This window comes from Dromaius novaehollandiae, chromosome 3 (assembly GCF_036370855.1).
Source record: "Dromaius novaehollandiae isolate bDroNov1 chromosome 3, bDroNov1.hap1, whole genome shotgun sequence".
Taxonomy (NCBI): Eukaryota; Metazoa; Chordata; class Aves; order Casuariiformes; family Dromaiidae; genus Dromaius; species Dromaius novaehollandiae.
Window position 1 is genome coordinate 101,065,251 of NC_088100.1, and position 15,503 is coordinate 101,080,753.

A 15,503-nucleotide genomic window follows, 5' to 3' on the forward strand; every position below is an offset into this window, starting at 1 on the left:
GATTAATTGGTAAATCCTAATCAAAACTGTGCTAAAGTTTTCCCTAAACACAGGACTGCGTTAGCCTTAGGTAAGATTAGTTCGGTGTTGATTTTCATTAATTAATTTTTAGTTTGGAAGCGTTGCCACTTAAGAAGCATATCATCTTTGTGTCATACTCCACTGTCAGTTCCATGGATATAAATCTGAAGTAAAGCCACTTGAGTGGCTCTAGAATTTCACTTTGAAATTTACTGAAAACTCTGCACTTACTACATCTGTTGGTAATGATTCATAGATCTGAACAGTATTAGTAACATGCTGTCACCTCATCTTCAACTTCTCTTCCAACTTGTCTTAGACTTGTCATAGAACATGATGATGTTCCAAGCAAAGGACATTTTGTGCCTTAGCAGATTTCATTGCTTGGATTTGAGCACAACAATGGAAAAATAACCCCATCCTATAATCCTAGTGAAGGCCATTGAGCTGACATATAAAATCCTTCTTCCTTTTACTGATTCTAAAGAGCAGAGTCTTCAATCGTCCTTCATTAGTCAACTAATCTAGACAGAGCAGAAATGATGCAACTGTGTTGCTTTTGCTCCTAGCTCTTACGGTTGCACTGACATTTCCAAAGTATAATTATGTTTTTTCTTGAAAAACTTTTTAATTGCTTTTTTGCATCTGACAAGCATACTATTCCTTATGCTGATGGCACATTAGGCAACATTCTAATTTCTGATGTGTTTGCCGATTCCAATGTGGGGTTGGCTCTTCCTGTCAGATGTAGAGGTAACAATTTTTTGTTAATGAATGAAGCAAATAATTGATTGTTTGAATTCAGCTACCCTAAGCTCACTGTCACCTCAGAATAATGAGTCACCCAGGTTTCTGATTTTGAACAAAAGCCAGCAATGAGCTACATGCATCAGCTGTATTTACATTTTTATATCAGAACAGTTAGTGATTACATGTTAATACAAAATATAGACTGCATATGGAAACATTTCTCATTGTGATTTTCACATATTCTCATTCATGAGTTAACAATTTCCTAATAGTTTAGTCAAGATCATGACCATCCTGCTGAAGATAGATTAACATTTTCAGAGAGTTCATGTAGGCAGAAGGTGGGAGGCAGAAGGACAAAACTCCTTCCAGAGAAGTTAAAGATCAATAATTTTTGAGAAAAAGAAGAGCCAAATTTGAACAGAACTCAGAAGATGAGTTTAAGATAAAAGCCGGTGTGTTTTGACAGCACATTTACAGAGCGTGCAGACTGTGCAAGAACACTGAGTCCCCAGCGACCTGGGTTAGGTACCTATGTACAGCCTGCCAGGGACACAAGGAGGAAAAGCAAGACGTGTTACATGTGATCTCAGCACAAGTAGATTAAACATAGAATTCTTTCCTTTTCCTTCTGTGTCTTTATAAACTTTTGCATCTGCGTTGCCTCTTTTAGAAATAAATACTTTTTATTTGCTTATCTTAACCTGACTTGAATCAGGAACGATTCTTAAAGAGCTGAGTAACAGGCATAGGACCCTAGATCATCCAGTACATTTCACCATGGCATAATATACGTTGGCTGATCTGAAACCTGACAGTATAGAAGATCAAGAAGCAAATTGTCTTCCAGTGAACCGCATTACTCAGGAAAGCTCTCTAGCATGCAGTGAAGAAGTAGGGAATATATATAAACCCTACAGCTCCTGCAACACAGTTTTTATTGGGAAGTGGACTCTTTTATGGGTGATCACCTGATGATAGCAAAGAGGATACTTCTAAAGAGAAATTATATGTTTTACAGTTTTCCAAGGGAAAGATTGATAATATGTTTTCACATCTGTACAGACTATAGCACAGAAGGTGGGACACAGTGGAAAGTTCAGTCTTGGAGATAATATGGAGTTATCAGATATTTTTTATAACTTTTTCCCCCTTTCCCATTTCTGAATAATGTGGATCTTTTTGCTGCCATGACAGGCTTTCAAAAATGTTAGTACTTCTTTTAAAATCCCATGAAATGTGTCTTTGTTTTAGGAAGGCTTCTAGAACATCCATAACATGAGTATGCATTGGTCAGTGCCCTCCACTGCTTTCACCAGCAAAAGTAAGAGGGCTTTTTTAAGGAGTAAGACTCTCTGATGTAGCCAAGGGTAGAAGCAGATATGCAGAGCTCCCCCAGTTCAAATCTGAGCAGCATAGGTACACGTACTTGTTACATATGGAAGTTTAGCCATTTTTTATTTACCGCTCTATCTATAGATACAAAAGCATGTGTTTATCTGCCTTTTCCTGTAGCACGGCATTTGTGTGGCCAAGGAAAGTATGAACAGAAAGGGAAAAATATTGTTATGAATTTTCTTCTGTTTTCATTATAGTAGAGAATTAACTGACAAAATGTGTACAGGTCTAAAAACACTGGTTGAACTTTGAAATAATTTATTAGCTAATGTCCGGCTTGACATTTTGAGTAGAGAAAGTATTGGAAAATAATATGCTGGATTAATCATTATTATTTATAGTGGAATCTGAAAATCTCAATCTAAAGTAGTCACATGTAAAATGTGTTAAAATCTCATTAAGAGAGAAATAAGTAGTGAGCTGTGTATGATTCTGCAGCCTGTTTTTTTTTGAAAAAAACTTTTTCCAGTTTTATTTTTCCATTGGCTCTCACTTATGTCCAGTTACTCTCAGTCCTTTCACTGCCATGCTTTGCCAGCCACAGACATACCAGCTCTCCAGCCAAACTTCCTATTTTTCTCCAATAAGTTGCAGCACACTCATGTGTACGGGGTGCCTGAGTGATGTGCACCACACACTAATGTACACTGCTGTTACGCTTACTGACTCCTGGAATCAAGGAATTCATCAAGGGGATGTTAAGCAGCTCCTGAGTTTTGGCAATTAAGCCAGCAAAGGAGAAAGATGCTTAATTATTTGATGTTTAATTTATTATCACCATTAGAAATCCCAATGATATACAGTGGACTATGTTATGCCACTGAATTTTAAAAGTGTGCATTACAATTAAGGGAAACCACTGAAAAATCAATTATATTATCTTTCAAGATCTGATTTAGATCATATTCTGGCAAGACATACAAGGATCTGAGTTTTTGATGAGGATTTACATTGTATATGGTTAAAACATTTTGCTACCATTTCTTTTAAAAAAGGTATACTGGTAAGTCCATGCATTAATAGATCACAGGAAAGGTTCATAAAAATCACTGATTTTATAAGTGGAAGCAAGTGATGCTGTCTTATCTTTAACGTTTACTCCTCCCCTCCCCCCCTTCTTTTTTTAAGATGTGGGTACACATGAAACTTTTCTACACAAACTGCAAAGCTAAAATTTTTTTTATCTCTGTCTTTTATTTAAGATGCTTTCATTTGCAAGATCATCTGCAACTGGAACTGTCAGAAAAACACCTAACATGAGGGAGACTTGTGATAAAATCTCAAGAACTGGCAATGCAGATAGCAAGTATACCCATTCAAAATACAAGCAGAATATCAAAATGTTATAACCAGATATAAAAATAAACCAATGTGTATATATAGTACAGTAAAGGATGGCTGAGGAGGTGCCCGCTTCACTTCCAAGTTTAAAAATGCCAGCCTGTCTCCCACCCCTGCCAGTGCTGGATATTTATAAAAAGAGCACATGGAAGCAGAGCAGCCATACAGTGTTTTTCCCCCATGGCCAACTCAACTAGTGTCTGATACTCATGGACTTTCTGAGACAAAGTTTTCAGTGAGACTGTTTTATTTAGTAGCCACCAACAGACCTGTATTTCATTAATTCTGTTAAATTCTTTTCTGAGCCTAATTATACTCTCAACCTTCTGCGTTAATAGGGGTATTAGAACATTCGCTTACTCCTTCTGTTATGAGAAATAGAAATAATAATTCCCTATTCACTGTCCTCTTCCCGTTCACAATTTGATATACTTCAAGCATGTCCTTTTCTAGCTGTCCCTTTGCAGGCTGGAGTGTCCTGTTCCATTTCCGTTTCTGTTCTGTGGTTCTCTGACTCAGTTTCTTCTCACATGGAATTTGTTCCATATTTCTCAACATCCTTATTCCTCTCCTCTAATTCTACTTTATCTTTTTTAGGATAGGGTAAAAAACTGCAAAAATACAGTATTTTCATTCCATTCTTCTCCTAATTGTTCCTCACATTTGATTTACCTTTTTGACCATTGCTGATATTTTCAGAAAACACTTGACAGTGACCCCAAGATCTTTCCCTGACTGGTAATAACTAATACAGAGCCTTCTACTGCATATGCTTATTTTAACTCAAGTGCACCACTTTGCATTTATCAATATTGAATTCTATCTACTGTTTCATCTCTCAGTATCAGGAAAGCCTACTGCAGTTCCTCTGACAGCTTTGTTTTGACTATCCTGACTATTTCTATGGCACTTGCAAGCTGTGGCACCCTGTGTTGAGCCCCTTTTTGCAGCCCAAACGCTGGCGATGCTGAGCAGCACCAGTCCTGAGCCAGCGCTCGCAGGCATCTCTCTCCTTACCCTGTTCTCCGCTGTGAGCAACCCCTGCTCATCCCCCCTCCTGTCCCCTGCCTTTTTAAAGGCACACTCGTCCCTAAATCCTGATCAGATTAGGAAAAATACTGAACTGAAAAGACAAAAAAATATAGCACTGAAAAATACTGCAGCGAAGTGTCTTCTTGTCCACTAGAGGGAGGTACCTCCATAATTAGGATTTACCATATGACGGTACTGGTCAAGGAAAATAATTCTTCACGTTTCTGAATTGAGACGTAACACTCATTTTAAACTTTAAGTAAATGAACAAATGAACAAACACTTTTTGTAGGGACATTGACACATTAGGTAACAAACTACTTTTTAAATTGAATTGTGTTAAACTTACCTTAATACAGTTCTTTCTGTTGTTCAATAAGAGCTTGCTTATGGCTTAATTGATTCACGGGAAATTGTTCTAGAAGAATAATTAAAGAAAATTTAGGTTGGATTTGTATTTCTAGCACAATCTGTATTGTGTTCAACTCTGTTCAAAGGTACAACTATCATTAACCTTTCACATGACAGTGTTAAATTACTTCAAATAATTGTCACTTCAACTAAAGATGAGTCATATAAAGAAGTCACCTGAATAATGTTATATTTATCTCTGCATTGACACATGTAAACTTATCCTTTTTCATTCTTCTGTTTATTTGTTACTGCAAAGAAACTGATAAAGGTAAGGGTACGTCAGTACCCTGACCTATTGTAACATTTAAGCATATGAGTTATTTTATAAACTTGAATAGATCGCACTCAAAGCTAGACATATGCTGTGCAGGGACCTGAGTCCTATAGTCCCACAAAGTTCTGGAACTTAAATATGAGAGGACTAAATCATATGTAGTCACAGTATGGCATTCTTATTTTCTTTTTTCTTACTGAAGTCTGATAGAGAGCCTACCGTTTTTAGCATGTTTTAGAAATACATCAACAGAAGTAGTATCGCTATGTCTGTAAAGACTGATGATAACAGCCTCCAGCAGTCTTAGCAGCTTATCAAGATTTTAGGTATTGAACCCTTGCACAATGGTGTTCCACTCAGGTTGAATAATGTTTGAGTTCCTATTTCACGGAAACTCACCTCTATCACTATTTCAAACTGCCATGATCAAATAACAATTTAAGAAGAATTTAATGGGAAACCAAACACAGAGCTAAACTCATTATTTTGAGCCAGCCTGTATTTAGCAATGCTGCAGATACCAGATCCAAATGCCTTAATATTGTCACTTAACTGCCTCCTGAGAGAAAGTATTCTCATTTTATTAGGTAACAATATAACAGTAAAGCAAAAACAAATTCAGAAACAGGTGACGAGATGTCACGCAGCGATTCCCTCGCTGCTCTGTGCCAGCCCTCTGTGGCCCGTGTTTCCTGCTGGCTCAATGTGTTGAACCCATGGAAATTCCAATGGCTGCAGCACTCGGCATTTCATATGAGCCCTTCACGTCTTGCAGGAAAATCTTCTGACTCTTTGCTTCTATGAGTTAAAACACTTTATAATAAACTGCCAGGAAAAGACAATTTCTCTTATCTCACCACATGGAGTTATTTGTGGTTTAGGATACTGCTACATGGGAATTACCAGCAAAGAAGGAAAAAGAAGCTTCCAACTTGCCTTAGAAATTCTCCTTTTAGAAAGCTTCCTTCCTCCAGGAGAAAGCGGGGTTGGTGTCTGTCCTGTGCTTCCTGCTCTTCTCCTTCCCTGAGATGGGCTCATACCTTATGAGCAATCCAGACTCAGGCAAGAAGCAGTCCCCTGCTGTCTCTGCTCGGTTTTATTGTCCCAGCAGCTTCTGCTGGTGCCTGGAAAGCAGAGCTGCCTCATTGCGCACAAGCAGGATTTGGACTAGAAAGCAGTTCAACTTGCTTGACTGGCCCAAATACACTCAGCTGAGAGAATACCTCCCTCCCACAAACACTCACCTCGGAAAGCAATTATAAGGATGGGCAGAGGAGACCATGCACACTTTGACTCTCACTTCCAAGAGGTTGGGACCCCCCACTTTCAAACAAAAGCACAGGGGCCTTAGCTGTTTGTGAAGACAAAACTATTTCCAAAAAAGAACATAAGCTAAGCCTGCAGTATCAAGGTTTTCAGAGATGATTTGCTTGATCTGTATGGTGGAAGTGATTAAAAAAAGTCAATACCTTGTGTGGTTTTTTTAACTTAACACAAAATGACATTTAACCACACAGTTTTACAGAAAATTTCCATTTTCACTTGAAAAGCTTACATTTTCAATAAACTTCCCTTCCAGGCTTCCCTCCCAAACTCAGGCTTTGTTGCGAAACCCTCCAACACTGAAATAAACATTATTTCCAAACTGTTTCCGTCACCTCACTTTCTTCTTCATAGCCCGTTCTCTCAGATAACATTACAAGCTTCGACTTTACAAAGTGATTTTCACTTCACACCAGCAAACTGTTAAGCAAATGACTTGTCTGCACAGTGGACTCTGCTTAATGAGGTTTTGGCTTTAGGTTCTGGTCTGAGCACAAACTGAAAAAGATGATGTTCACTTACCACAGAAGAGTCACTACTGACTTTGAGCAGCAGAGCTGTGAATGAATGGTGCATAGTAGATGGAGTTTAAATAGCATAGCTTTCAACTGAAAGAGAGAGCGTTTTGACCCAGCTTCCAAAATATAAAAACTGTAATTAACTAGATGGATAAAGGATTCCCCATGTAGCCAGTCTATCATTTTATTTAAACTATAAGGGAAGTCAGATGGTCCCTATCCAGTCAGCAGGTTGTAGCAGCTCAACGGCAATGAGCACAGAGAATAAGTGGGTGTCCTTTTACTAGGTATCAAAAACTTGTCGGAAGGGAACATGTTTCTTTGTGAGAATACAATGGAGATGGTGAAAAGAATGGTGAAGGATTTCAAAAATAGTTCAAGAACAATATTTTATACTGAATAGGTCAGAAAGGGCTCTTTTCTGTCTGAGGACACACAAGGCTATGCCTGGCTTATCTTTTATTGCATGCTGCTTTCACACTACTTCAGATGCATGCATAGACTACTCCGTGCAAAGCGTTATAAATGATGTATTAGACAGCTCAGGGCTGGCGTACCTATTAATTCCTGTCTATCCGTGTCAATTGTTCTCTTACATATATAGGAGATATATATATAAAATATACATAATATATCTTTTACATATATGTATACACACACACATATATATATATAAACTGAAAGGTAAAATTTCCAGGAGTGGCTGCTAATGTGGGGTCCTTCAAGTGTTTTAGTGCATAAACCTAGAAAACAGGCAAAGAGGTCTAAGCGATTTGCTTCTCTGATTCATGGGGGAAGCTTTGCATTCTAGCGCATTTTGGAAGAGCATGACAGCAAACAAACCTAAACTTTTGTTCTTGTTTAAATAATATCATGCTTAACAACCTTTTCCAGCCCAGTTTGTTCATTTACAGAATGGAGATAATATCAGTAGCAATCTACTCCACATAGATATTTAGCTGCCTGGACAAGTAATATTAACCTGAAGTTTTTTAAATACAAAGAATTAAAGTCAGCTAGTAGTAGAGGCCACAGATCTTTTTAAAGGTTCATTATTGGCAGACCTATTTTTTGCCCTTTTAAATAAAGTTTATTCATTTTATCTCAGGTGACTAGACATAAGCAGAGTGGACAGCTGCTAGCACTGCAATAACTGAGGCTGCAAAATGATTTCCAATATAACTATCTTTCCCTAGTGATTTTCAGGCATTCATAACTTTCTGAAATATTAATAAGTGCTGAAATTTATTATGCAGTTAGAGCTCAACCTTTCCAATTACTGAGCCCTGTGGCTCTAAGCTGGCACTAAAGCTTGTATTCACATGCTCTTCTAGCACAGAATCAAAGCAGCAGAAAATAAGGCTGGAAGGCATCTTAAGGGAAGGTCGAGTTCATCTCTTGGCATTTCCACCCCGTGGAAGGATATATACTCTACATGAAGGCATTTACCTAATTTATTCTTAACAATTTCCAATGACAGAGATGACTTGGGATTCCTGGCACCCCATTCCCAAATCTCTCTGTGCTCACTACTAGAGCTTCTCCTTCTGTCTCATCTAAACCTCCCACTGGCAACTTAGACCCATTGCTTTTTTTCCTGTGGGAAGAACAACTAGTTAAAGCTTAATAGCAGCCTTCAAATACCCAAGAGAAAGTTACTGAGAAGACAGAGCCAGCTTCTTTATTGAGGTGCATGGCAGGAGAATGAGACACCACGGTCATGAATTGGAACAGGGGAGGTTCTGGCAGGAGGAAAAAAGTTGTATGATGAGGATCATTATGCACTGGAAGAAGTTGCAGACTCTTCATTCTTGGAGGTTTTCAAGACCTGACCAGACAAAAGCCTGAACAACCTGGACTGAGTTCAGCACTGGCCCAGCTTTGAGCATGAGGTTGGACTAGAGACCTCCCAATGGCCTCTTCCAACCTGAATTATTCTGTGACTCTATTTTTCTTTTTCTCTTTACAGAGGCCTTTTCAATTAACCTCCTTTTACTTTTCTTTTGTCTAGCCTAAATAATAGCAATTTTTTCAGCCTCCATTCAGAAGCTGTATTTTCCTCATAGCTGGCTGTAGTTATTTCTCTCCTCTGGTCTCTCAGGACATTTCTAATCTTTACTGAAGGGCCATGAGCCTCTTTGCTGTGGCAGGAACATTTTACCAGACTAAGGCCAGAGATATTACCACTTGGCAAAACTGAGGTCCTCAATTGCTGTACGGACCTTCATCTGAGGTGGCTTCTTTAAAGACAGCACACAACTCAGGACAGCACATGTAGCATGATTATATATATATATATAAATATATATATATATTTTTCTTTCTATAAGCAAACATTCTGAAGCTACTCAAAGTGGACTGTGTCCTTCTTTGGCTGTATACGACTTTAATTGTAAAAACTAGAGCCACCCTGGAAATAAGCCTTTCAGCTCTTCATATGTCTCCTTCTCCAAACTGTGAGATCACTTTTCTCACTTGGAGAAGTTGTGCTCTTTTCCACTGCCTGGTAGTTTTGAATACACCATTTTTCCCCAGAAACCTTCAAGTTGACACCAACCATAAATATAGCTCCCAGAGATGACTGTATTAGGAATCTGACTGTAGAAACAGAAGAGAAATGGTTTTGCAGCTTTAAATAGTGGGCAGCACTTTAACAGGGGTATTTTTTATTTTTGTAAACAACCATATTCCAATAGATTTTAAAAATGACTAAAAATAAGTCCTCTTCAGGAAAAATATGGAACAAACAGTTCCTTTCAGTTGCTTATGTGAAACAAGCAGCCAAAACTGTTAATTTTGTTCCTGGATCTTTTTCTCTGAAGACTCAGAAAAGCCATGAAGCTATATTTAAATAATAATAACCAGAACATACACAATGTTTTCCAAGCATCATCTAGAACTATTTCAGCAGCCTGCATAATGCTTTGCTTCCCATCGTCCTATACAGCCTTGAAGCCCCAGAACAATACTCTGCAATGCCTATTGTTCCCTTCTCCCTGTGCTCTCACCACTAACATATCCACTTTGCTGGAGGCTGAAAGAAAAAATGTATGGATGCTCTCTTATACAGGGACTTTTCCCCAGGAGCTGTTTTGATGCCCTTCATGATTTTAGGACAACGTAAAGTTGCTGCAGCACTATAGCTGTCCCATTCTCAGTCTGACACACTTGCTGATCTTGGCAGAACCATGATCAATTTAGATAGAAATATTGTTTTCCTTTTTTTCTTGAGCTTGTTCCTTATGCCCCCTCAAGAGACTGCTCACAAGAAGGTCAGACTCGGCTTGAGGACAGGAAGTTTACAAGTTGTTTCTTTGCCTCTGAATTTCTTACTGTCTTATTGTTATGAACACCCATACCAATATAAGATTCAAAAAGCAATATTTACAATGGAGACACAGAGCGAGTCTTTGTTTTGGTACAACTAATCAAACCTTAGGCATTTTTATATCATGCTTGGATCTTAATAATGCCATTTATCATGTTTTCCTTATGTTTTTTTGAGAGGCAATAAACTGGCAAAATGCATTTTTAACCTGAATTTGCTACAAGTAAAACTGCTCTGAGAACTGGACATTTATTTCTGCATCTGGTTCTGAATTCAAATGCACTGGTGATAAATAATTTCTAAGATGCATGTAATATTTATGCAGGAAATATGAACCTTCATGTCATGTTTGGAAAAATGAAACAGGGAGGGGAGGTTCAAGCCGGCGCAGACTAACGTATCTGATATCGCATTACAAGCATGTCTCTGAGAACATGAGAGTGGTGGTTGCTGCACTGCCATTGCTGGGAGATCTGAAAGCCTCCCCTTGGCAATGCATGAAGACTGAGTAACAGTTTTTAATATCTTCTCAGTCCATCTCCCTCAACCCAGCCCTTTGCAAAATTGTTAGCCGTAAGAAACAAACTGCATCTTCCTAGATCTATCCAAGTGAGTCTATGCTTCCACCTGACAGAATACAGAAACTCATCTGGGATCATATGATGGGTTGTTTTGTTTGCCTGATTGTTTTCTGGAGGGGATGTTTAAGTGTGTATTTATTACACTGACTTGCTCAGTTACTCGTGTGTGAGTTAAATTGTCTATCTTTTAGGCAAGAATTACCTTACCTAACTTCAGGCAACTCCAATTCAGACAGCTATGGCTGAAAGAGGTTACCTTTATAATCAATAGTGAAAACCAGATACACTTAGAGTGCAAATCATCCTATGTCTAGTTGTCTGATTTAGAAAAAGATGAATCGCACCCTAGATTCCACTGATTTTGTCTATAAAGGGAGATTTCCTAGACATTTACTTTTAGTCAGGTCAGTCCTACACTTATTGCTAGTCTGGACCTCAAACAATATCATATAATAATAATTACCCTACGGGCTAATATCAGAGAGCCCCATTGCCTCATATGTGCTTATTAAGTTCTGCAAAGTTATTAGCTTTTTATGGCAGATAGGGAAGCTGAGACATATGAAGTGGAGCTGGGAATAAGGCCAAGGACTCCCGAGTCCCTCCACTCTTCTCTTTAGCTAGATGTGTTCAGAGCTCTCCTTTCCCCGTGAGGAAAGCAGAGTGGATGATTCTAAAATGCGAATTTGTACAGGCTCTGGAGCAACTAAGACTTATAGCCAACAAGGTAACAGAGGAAGGTCCAAAGGCCAAGGTGGAAGCCTGGATTGTGGGAGAAGGTTATTCACCTTCCGGCTCTCCCACAGCCATGCTTTATGTATGCTCACAGGCACGTTATTTAGAAGTACTGGGTAAGGCTATATCGCCAGTTCAGGATGGGAGCTTGCACTCACATCCAAACTGCTGGGCTCCATCCTGGACTCCTTTCTGCCTGGGGTCTGTGGAGAAGTGCTCACTCCCTCATCTGGAAAGCTCAGGTGAGGGGGGAAGGGAAGAGAAATAAGAGGTTATATTACCTAGTTTGAACTCAAACCCTGCCCCTCCAGGATGTATGGCAGAGACCAGGACTGGCTAAACTCAGGCTGACTTTCTCTCAGTCCTCCAAAGAGGACAAAGAGTTGCAGGTGTTTTTATTGCAGTACTCTCAAAAACAGCTTGAATGTCAAAATTAGACTCCAGCTAGTGGAATGTTACAAAACAACAATTCTTCATCAGTGAAATCCACAGAATTCCTCACATTATTAAAATCTAGTGTGGGGTCATTTGGAGAAGACCATAGACATAGATTCTAACTAGACTGACAGACTGAGAAAAGTACGGAAGTGGCAATGACTATTTTGATTCGGTAGTCTAAAACTGCACCAGAGGAATACTTCGGAGCAAATGATATTAGTTAGGTCCTGAAGTTAGAACAGCAGTAACAAAGGAAACTACTCCCTATTCCTTTCAGATAAGACAGGGAGCATTTCTAATTTCTCCTTCTCTTTCCTTTTTTCAGTCTCCATTATTAATCTCACATTGCCCAAGCCTGATTACTTCCGAGGAATGATATCGATGATCAACCTGAACTGGATGACCAGGAGGTAGGAAAGTAACATCATCAAAGACAAGCTAAAAATGAATACATTATAAAAGGCACAGAATAGGAGTTGGATATTTAGTGGAACAATAAGGTACAATCTCATGACAAACCAGAAACTGAAAAGACAGAGAAGAAAGATGATTTAAAGCTTTGGCTAATGCAAATAAAACAGCTATGGAAAGCAAGGACTTTGAAGTTCTGGCACTTCAAATATACAGGCACTGACAAGGAAAAGGGAAGATAATGGACTAACCCAGCCTTGAGTGACAAGTGAAAATCATGCTATCTGACAAGGAGAGTGAATGAAAAGATCTAGAGTCTGCATCTTTTTGATCCAGACATTTTCTGATGGCAAGATTACTAGGAAAAAAAAAGTCCTTCAGCAATATTTGGAAACCATTGAGATGGCTTGCATTTAACACATTAAACAGTCCTCTTATGAATAAATGAACTCTTTTTCTGGGAAAAAGCATTAAAAAAGAAGACAATGTGACAGACCACAGTCTTTTGGGAAGTAAGGAGTTGACGCGTGCTGTAATACAAGGGGCTTGATTCTCATTCTGGCTAGCAGAGCAAAGATGTGGAAGAAGGAGAAGATCAAGAGAGGGGAGGACGAGCCAGGGCTTAGGTAACTGGCTAGAAAACAGATGCAATGCCTTACAATGTTAATGCTTTGCCCATATGTTAATCACTTCATCCAGTAAAAGACCTAAAAGCTTCAAAGCCTAAACTGTATTCAGTAGTGCGTCAAAGCAAAATCTAAACCCAGAGTTTGGCACCTAGCATTCTTGTACGAGACAAGAGAAACCAGAAGTCTCCAAAAGATAGGGATCCAAGAATGCCACTGGCAGGGAGCCTCCTGAACCCAGCCAACAGTCAGTATAATGAAACACAGGAGTGCATATGAGCTGCTCACCTCTCCAAAGGTTCGATATCTAACCAAATGCTCCTTTCCCTAGTCAGGAGAAAGAAATCAGTCTTCTAATGAGGGAACAGCCTATGAGGGCTCTTTCGGAAAATTGATCAGCGTTCCTGTTCAAATTCAGTGGGAGGCAGAAACAGCATGCAATTTTTACAGCCTCTAACAAAGCAGAGAGTGCCGAAGGGGACTTTTAACCCGAACCCTAAAGGAGTTCTCTGACCTCTGCCTATGGTAACAAGTTCCACCTTGCTTATCTTTGAGTCCTAAGTTTTATTTTCTTGAACACAGTTTCAAGAATAAAGAAATGCCTTGTCAATAATTAAAAATCAGCAAGAACAGAACTTACCCTGGCATTAAGGCATCTCTGTGGGAAGAGAGAGCTGAGAGAGACAGAAGTGAACTAGATTCTCCCACTTTCACAGTGCCCTAACTCCTGGATACTATGAAAGATAAAAGTTATAATCCACAGCTGCTCCAGCCTCAAACAGAAAATATATGATTGCTTTTCATAAGGATCCAAATATCGATAACAGAGTAGCTCAGAAAATTTTCTCTGGCTCCAAGGCCAAGCACACAACTTGGTGTGTATCCAGTAAATTTTCCTCAGTGTAAGATTTAGAGCCTCTGCGCTGCCTATTGGGAAAGCTTCTGACACATGCTCTCCTCCATACCCTTTCTGTGCGTTGTGTGGAAAGCACCTAACTATCACAGACCAAAACTGTGACAGGGAACATGCTAACAGGTAGGCAGGATGGATCTTGGGTTGGAAAAAATCCCTTCTGGAAGTCAGAGATGCCACTTTGTTTAGCTTTCAGAGCCTTGCTTTCCAGGCAGAGGCTGTTACAGACATTTGCACAGCCTGCAGCATTTTTGAATTTCAGGCAGAAAATGAAGTGAAAATTCACCCCCAGTGAATTTAGGTGATGTCAGGACCAAGCTGCTGTTGGGAAGGGAACAGGGAAAAGGTCTGGATCATGATTTTGGACTTCGGTGCATTAATCTCTTTGAATCTGGCTGCTCCATTCTCCATTGGTAAAATGAGATTTTGCCCACTTCGCAAGGCTCCTGTGAGACTGACTACGTGACTGTGAAGCCATCACATTCTTCAGTAAGTTGCCATCAGCTCCCCTGGGGACCTTCCGCCTCTCGTAAGTAGATCCTCTAGGAGCTGCCAACAGGCAGAGCTCTTCCTCAGGCTTCCTATAACAGGCTGTTGCCTAGCCACAGTACAGCCCCCAGAGGGCTGTATATGTAGTTCCAGATGTCACCATGTGGTTAATCCTGTGTGGGCAAAAGGCCAGAAGTACAAATGTCCATATGTAATTACCATTCTCTCTTGACTAAACATCAGTCCTTGCTCAATGCCCAGCTATATTGGAAATTCTTTACAGCTTGGATTCCTACCTCCTGCCTGCTTGATTGAGAGGTAGTTGATCTTGTGACTATTTTAATGACTATTTTTGTATGAAGAAGTGAAGCATGCAGTTACTGTGCTAATGCCACATTTTAAATGATATTTACTTGCAAGCAGACAATGCACTACGAACCAGGACAGTGTGCCCAATATTCTTGTTGGAATACAAATTTGTTTTTTGCTTGCAGTTTTCACTGCTTCTAGTGGTATACTTCTTAAAGTGAAGAACTGGAGAGCCCTCCTGTGGCTAATTTAACACCTGTAGTATCACACAGATGTTATGTACAGCAGTAAAGAATAGATCATATGTAAGTTTTCCTTCCTCCCTAACTCAGGTCTCACCCTCTTTAATTTGGTTGATTTAACAAGTCTCAAATTTGTTTTCCAGGCAGTTATATCTCAAATGCTTCTTTTCTTTTTTTTCTCATTTGAAATGAACAAGCCATTTCTCATTATATGTCTGTGCTTCATTTCCCAACTTTGACAATAGGAATGTAAATTATAAAGTAACCTTCTCTGAAATGTTTCTCTTGTGGGTTGTAGGACAGAAGAGAAGCATATGGGGATTTATTATGCAGAATGATCTCATTCTTTCCAAGCTTCCT

The 15,503-nt window shown here is 39.3% G+C and overlaps 1 long non-coding RNA gene across 1 annotated transcript in view; it reads right to left on the minus strand.

Annotated features, from left to right (window-relative positions):
- The window catches only part of LOC135327926 (uncharacterized), a 90,330-nt gene that overhangs the window by 38,081 nt on the left and 36,746 nt on the right, over positions 1-15,503 (minus strand). The window contains exon 3 of the long non-coding RNA XR_010388555.1: positions 4,892-4,960. This is a non-coding gene — a long non-coding RNA (uncharacterized LOC135327926). The remainder of the gene's footprint in view (positions 1-4,891; positions 4,961-15,503) is intronic.